The following is a 7,537-nucleotide window of genomic DNA, read 5'->3' as shown; positions in this document are numbered from 1 at the left end:
TGTGGGATCATACCCCAAAGAGAAGTGGAGGCACAGGCCTGCCACGTGCAAGGGATGAACTTGGGGGACTGGAAAAGGGTCTCAGAAAGGGCAGCCTACCCAGAGACCATGACAGAAGGAATAAAATCCAAATATTGCACTGTCTTGGATCTTTCTCATGCTTGAACATGGAGCACTGCAGCCTCCACCCTTCAGCTTTCTCTGGACTGAGACAACTAGATCATTTAAGCCAAAATAAATACATATACTGTTTATATTTTATAGTTCTATTTTAATTTAATTTAATTTATTTACAGGGAGATAAAACATTCCAGCTAGGGGACTACTAATCAGTTCAGCTGGTGTTTCTCAGCAGGCTACTCCAACGTGGTGCATATGCTTCTCTTCAATTTAAAATACAAAAGATGTCAATACAAATGAATCACATCCTCAGAATATATTTCCTTTCTCCTACCAGACAATTTCTGCATTAACTTAAATAAGTTGTAGACCACCTTAGATTGAACCTTAATGTTAACACTTGTTCCTCTTTATTTTGTCTCATGCACTTTCCACAACTGAAATATCTATGGGCTAAAACACATGACATAATCAGATTTAGTCATTTATACTGTTACTCATGTTATAACAAATTATTTACTTTCTTTGGAAAGAATAGAAGAGTCGCCTCACAGGAATATTTCATATATAGTGTGTGTATGCACTTGTAGGTACAGAACTGTATATTACAAGAAAAACATAAACCTATTAAATAAATGGCTCTCAAACTTTAGCACTAAATATTCTCATTTACCACAATTAAAAAAAAAAAGATAAAATAAGTCAATGAGAGCACCATCCAACTGTCTTATTTCCTATATTTGATGGTTGTAGACAGGTTTAAAGGGTTAGAATATATACTTAATAATGAATACCTATGCAATGGGATCATCTTTAGTTATGTAAAGTATTTGCATCTCATTACATTACTAATTTTTTATTTAGTTCCACTTATAAAAATCATAGTATGAGATGGGCTGTCTTACCTCCTCCATAAGAGGCACATGCTTTGTTTTCCAGCTGCTCCAAATAGCTTTAGTTTCCATCCAACATTTTTCTTTATAAAGAAAACATCAATCCTTCAGATAACATCTGCATTTCTTTTTGTGTCAGTGGGATACTATGACAAATCCTCCATATTGCATTGGCTTCTAGTGTTGTCATTGCCTTTAAAAAATGGTATCGTCCAAATCTTTAATTGGTTCTCCTTTCCGGTATTAAGTTCTTTCACTATAGCTCTAAGAAATTTAATTTAATACTGAATTGGCAGAGTTTATTATGTTCTTTGTCTGATATTATGTTGTGTTACTGTGTCTCCTCCGGCCTTGACCTTAAAAAAAACAAACAGGTTAGAATAAGGTAGGGGCTGCATTTAAAAGGATGTTCTAGGTTTTCAGAACCACATATATTGTATTGTCAGGGGTTCTTAGTCTTTGCTTTACTGTGTGACCGCCAAAACATTCAGCTCCTTTAAACTGCTCCGATTCAGATGTGAACCTGAATCTTCTCTGGCACTTCTACATTCCTTCAAAGGAGGTACCATGGGAATCGGTGAAATAGTTTACAGAATTTCTGGCATGTGAAGTACACCCAGTTGCAAGTGCATAGAAGCAAAGGGTCTATGTGAAACCAGAAACAGGGAACTGAAACTGGAAACTTCATGGGGACCCTCATGAAGGTTGTGAGCCAGTGCCTGACAACTTCTATAAATTATGTACATCAAATATATTTTAATATGTAGGTTTTGTTAGTGATTAAATACACCAACCCATTCAATCTAAATTGTATTTAATTACAGTAACCTGCTAATTACAGTGACTGTAATTCTTACTAGTTCCCAATAAAATCTCTTGCAATCATCTTCTAGGTTGGATTTTGAAGCAGGCCAGTTGTGGGCAAACGTTCTTTTTTGTCTTTTCTGTACTACTAATAAAGAAAGTTAATTTACCTAAAAATTGCCCTAAAAACTTCCCCCTTCTGGAATATTGGGCTCTGATTTATTAGTATATGACTTTCTTATTAAAAGACCAGGGTCAGATCCTCTGCTGGAGTAAATTAACATAGCTCCATTGAAGTAAATGGAAATGTACTGATTTACTTCAGTGCAGTCTGGCTCCTTATTTTTAGTCCCATCTGAGAGTCACATTCAAAGCTACTGACTATTCAATTACCTTCCACCCCCCCACCACCACCCCGTGCTGGGTTTATTTATGCAAGAAGTAATGATATTGCTCTTGTGAGGTTTTCAGTTTAGATCTAAAAGGTAATTTTATTAGAGGAGCTATATAACTGCTCTCTACAGTACTGCAAACATCAACTAAAGTATCAACAAACTATGCTGGCATCATGCTTTTTAATCACATTATTTGGACCAAACAGAACTTTGCATACAAGTTAAAATAAGTAGACCCAATTCTGTTCCTGGATTCCTTCTGAAGTTAATGGGGGCTGTTCCCATGTATCCAAAGGATCACTTGAGCTAACATGTCATAATATAAAGAACAGGTCAGATCCTCATCTGGTGCAAAGCTGGAAAACTCCATTGACTTCAGTGAATCTAAACTGATTTGCAGCGGTTTAAATGTTAGAATTACACATACATCAGTAAAATAGGGTTGAGTAAGCGCCAATGATTATGCTTAGAGCTAGGTTTTGTCACAGAAAATGCTACAAAAACATCTTATGAATGAGTCATGGCAAATTATGGTTAAATCACAGATTTTGTGACTCATTGATTTTTACATTGTTTCGTCCCACCCACTGTTTTAGCGGGATCCTTTTCATCCTTCTACATGAGAGCAGGCTGACAAGTGTCTTCCCCCCTATTGCAGAGGTGACAGGAGCAGGTGCAGGAGCAGAGCGTCTATTTATCAACTTCCACCCCCTCAGAAGGGCCAAGGAGGGGGAGCAGCCACATTCTGAAGGAGAAAAGAGGTGGCCTTTCCTGGCACCTGCAGAGAATCAAAGGAGTGGGATGAAGCCCAGCATGTTCCAGAAAAGTAGGACTCACAGCGTGGAGGTGACAGAACACTGAATATTAGCTTTGTCATGATTTCTTTGGTAGGCCTTGGCTGAATTCAGCAATATCCCTGATTTAGCGAATAGTGTAGCTGTACCGGTGCTGACTACTAAATGAATACAAGGGCATGGAGTAGTTTACATAAATTAAGGTAACAGGTGTTAACCTCCTCCGTGAACCTTTTCCCTAATATGAAAAACTGGGCCCTCATATGGAGGTGACTTATCTGTGCCCAGTAAGGTTTTCCCCTGCAACTGTTCTCTGATCCTAATCCCTACACTTTCTGCCTGAGTTTTGGGAGACGGAATCCTGTCTAATCAGGGATAGAGGTTAAGTAATTGTGCTGTCAGTTTCCCCTCAACTCTCTGTCAGTATACAGCCCTTTAGTGATGTATGATGAGCATATTAAAAATATCTGCCCCAACATTAGAAAACCAGATTCCATCCACCAGATAGAGAACTGGACAATTGCAGTAAATCCTTTCATGCCTGACCACACTCCCTGTGATGACGAATATAATTTTTCTCATCTTCATTAATAATGCCCTCCTGTGACATATGATCCATCCTGATGGACCTGTCAGCTCCCCACTAAGCTTATCAAGGGAGCATTTCAGACCAAACTAACACTATACTTTGGTAACACTGCTTTGACTGTAAAGAAACCCTTTTTTATCCTGATGAGTAAATTAATCTTAGTTTTAATTACCAAATCATCTCCTGCAAATGAATAATCAAAATCTGCAGCTGGCCTAAACGTCATCTCATAGAGCAGCAGCAAACTGATGAGCAGATTTCACAGCATCCCTTGTGCTCTCTGAGGGCACAAGATGGCTTAATGTACATCAGTTGAAATGTATTCATTTAAAACATTATTCATTGGTATAAGCTCATAGATACACTGTCTTCTTCAAAAGCAAAAGGATAGAATATCAAAGTTTTATCCCAGAATACTTGAGTCCAGTACAAAGAAGGACACCCAAAAACAAACACCCCCCCCTCAAAAAAAGACAATAAGAAATTCACCATTTCAGTTTTTTATAATGACAAGACTTCTAAAAACAACAGATTAAAAATTTCTTAAAATCCCAGACTCCTGTACGTCAGTGCCTTCCAGCTGTTTAGAGGTATAATTCCTAAAGTCTGTCTCTTGTAGTCACACTTAGCTCTAAATTAATAAATATGGGCCATATTGTACTATTGATTTTTTTGAAAGCATAACTCCATATTGATTTTAATTGGGAGCTGTGGTTTAAAAAAAGAGATGACACAATATGACCCCAAATAAATGGTCATTCTTCACATACTAGTCTGCTTTTCCTCTGTCTCCTAAATCTGACCTAAGTTGACACTTTCAAATGAACAGAGTGATTTTGGTTTTCTGTTGAAGTTTCTGGTTAATATTAATTTGGCAATAATTATGACATAGCAGGAGAAAAAAGGAAGCCAAAATTGTGAATTTAAAATAAATTTTCCATAGAGATTAACTGCACCCAATCTGTGATATCTTTCAAGAACATTTGTGTTATCTTACGCAGAATGCCCTACAGGTTGCCTAGTAGTTTGGAAGAAGACAACATGCCTAGTTTCTTGAGTAAGGGATTGAGTGATTAACATCTGGAACAAACTACCAAGGGAAGTGGTGGATTCTCCACCTCCTGATGCCTTCAGATCAACACTGGATACATTTTTGGAAGTTATGCTTCAGCCAATCTCAATAGAGAGGTAAGTGGGTGAAATTTAATGGCCTGTGATATATAGGAAGTCAGATTAGATGATCTAATGGTCCCTTCTGGCCTTAAACTCTATGAATCTATGAAAATGAAAACATTTAACTATATGAAATTATAAGATCTAGTATTTTTATGATGAAATATAAATGCTTGTCTTTATTGTTTTATATTAAATAAGGAATAAAACATTACCTTAGTGCTAAATTTAGCCTCTCCTTGTTTCGTACAACCGCAGAGGGAAGAAAGAGAGAGACACAAAACCTCATATAATCACCACTGCTTGAAGTCTAGCACTCAAGGAAGTGCTGTGAGAGTTGCCTAACCAACAGGGCAGCCCATGCACCACTCTCCCCAATGTGCCTGGTCTTCAGGACAAGAGACAAAGCCAGCTAAATCATCTGCTGCCATCAACATCAAGTAGACGTATGAAGAACAGAACAGTTCAGCTGAGCTGAGCACCACAGAGGCCCACAGTGCACTACACTGGGACGGACTGTGGAATTCTACCCAACCAGGTAATAGTCCCTTGGTAGAGAACTAACCTGGCTGGATATTTGATTTTCCTTGTGTCCTATTTTGCTAGTGCCAGGACATGATTTGTCTCACAATGTACCATCTAAAATAGGAATACAATACAAAAGAGATGATGTTTATTTACCTTCCTATAACATCTTACAACCACAGATCTCAAAGTGCTTTATAAACAAGCTAATTATGCCCATCACACCCATTATCCTCATTTTATACATGGGAGGGAAATGAGGTACAAACCACTTAAAATACTTGCACAGGATTATCCAGGAAGTCTGTGGCAGAGCCAAGGATTAGATCGAGATCACAGATAGAACCCATATACTTACAAAGCAAATTATTGTTATTTAAATCCCCTGGATACACACACACACCTGAGATATCACACACAAGTTATTCCACTAAAATGAATGTGTGGGGAAGAAAAATCTCTTCATTTTTAAAAGCCCTTAATGTATTCATAAACCTCCTCTAGTACTTTGTTTAACCATAGTAGGTGTTCTATGTAAATCAACACATTAAATAATTAAATTCCCCATATAAAGTATTCCACATTTGCTCTCTGGAAGAGATTTCATTTTGCATGAGCCTCATCATGTTTGTACTTAATTTATACTATGTTTGTCAAAAGAAGCAGCAAAGCTAAATTATCTCTTCTGCATGGTGGACTTGAAAGAAATGAATGGCAACAGTGTAATCAAAGATTAAATAAGAAAGAGCACAGGAAAATTAAACAACTGCAGAGAAGGAGAAGTATTTTTTTTAAATAGGAGAAATAAGGAAGTGCTCCAGCAGAGAAGACAAGAAAGTTGGGAAGTGGGAAAGCATGATATTTTGATGTAAAACACATTTAGCCAACAAAGAAACATTACAAAGAAGAAATGTGGATGACAGATGTAATTATGCATGAGCAAGACATGCATTATAAACAGAGTTACAGCTAGAGCTGGTAAATAACCCCCCCACCCCCGCATCAGAAAATGGCATTTTATCAAACCCAAACCATCCCAGGCCAAAATATAGCAAAATAACAGCGATTCGCTGTAGCCTGGTAGTTAGGCCATTGGCCTAGGACCTATAATGATCCTCATTCAAATCTCTGCTATGTTTAAGGTGAGTTGGGGTGAAAAGTTCTTCTCAGAATTAGGCAGAGCAAAGACTTGAAATAGGGTATCCCACAACCCAGCCAGCATCCTAACCACCAGGTTATGGAGTGTGATTTCTCTTTCCTCCTCCCTACCCAAATACAGACAAGAGGTGAAACTCATTCTGAGGGGTCTCATTATTTTCAGAATATAGATGACCCTTAAAATGGTTTTAGTGACCAGTGAATGTAAAAAATTGAACTGCATTTACTTTTTATGGTATTAGGCTTAATGAAAGCAATATAGTCTTGTATGTATTTCTTGGTATACCAGACTGAGGCCTCATTTTGCTAGATGCTGCACAGACATAGAAGTAGAAACAGTCCCTGGCTGGAAGAGTCAAGAAAACAAGTTTCAGAGTAACAGCCATGTTAGTCTGTATTCACAAAAAGAAAAGGAGGACTTGTGGCACCTTAGAGACTAACCAATTTATTTGAGCATGAGCTTTCGTGAGCTACAGCTCACTTCATCGGATGCATACTGTGTGCATCCGATGAAGTGAGCTGTAGCTCACGAAAGCTCATGCTCAAATAAATTGGTTAGTCTCTAAGGTGCCACAAGTCCTCCTTTTCTTTTTAAGAAAACAAGTGAAATAGTAGCAAACAACACAGCAGGAGAGAGAATAAATGCTGATTTTGGACGCAATCCATTCATTTCAGCAGGAGCTGAGGGTCTTCAGCCTTTTGCAGGATCAAAACCTTAATAACTATTTGCTTGAGCTCATGCATTTCCCCCTTCCTGTAGTATTTTATAGATTTTTCTGACTTTAAGTCTTCATGAGATCCCATACTGTAGCACAGTAAATACTAATATGTTAGTGCTAACCAGGTAAGTGTCAGCTAGTGATGGAAAAGCCAGACATTGATCTCTGTCACAGTCATAGTCCCCGATCCTGTAAACATTTAAGCACATGCTTTACTTTAAGCATGTAAATAGTCCTATATAAAGATAACCTTAAGCACAGGAGTAGCCCCATTAAGAACATGACTTAGCCTGTGCAGGATCAGAACCTTAGAGAGGAGAAAACAGGATTAGGACTATTGTTATCGGAATTTGGGAAACACACAATA

The sequence above is a fragment of the Chelonia mydas genome, chromosome 5, assembly GCF_015237465.2.
Source record: "Chelonia mydas isolate rCheMyd1 chromosome 5, rCheMyd1.pri.v2, whole genome shotgun sequence".
Classification (NCBI taxonomy): Eukaryota; Metazoa; Chordata; order Testudines; family Cheloniidae; genus Chelonia; species Chelonia mydas.
This window is presented reverse-complemented; position numbering follows the sequence as displayed.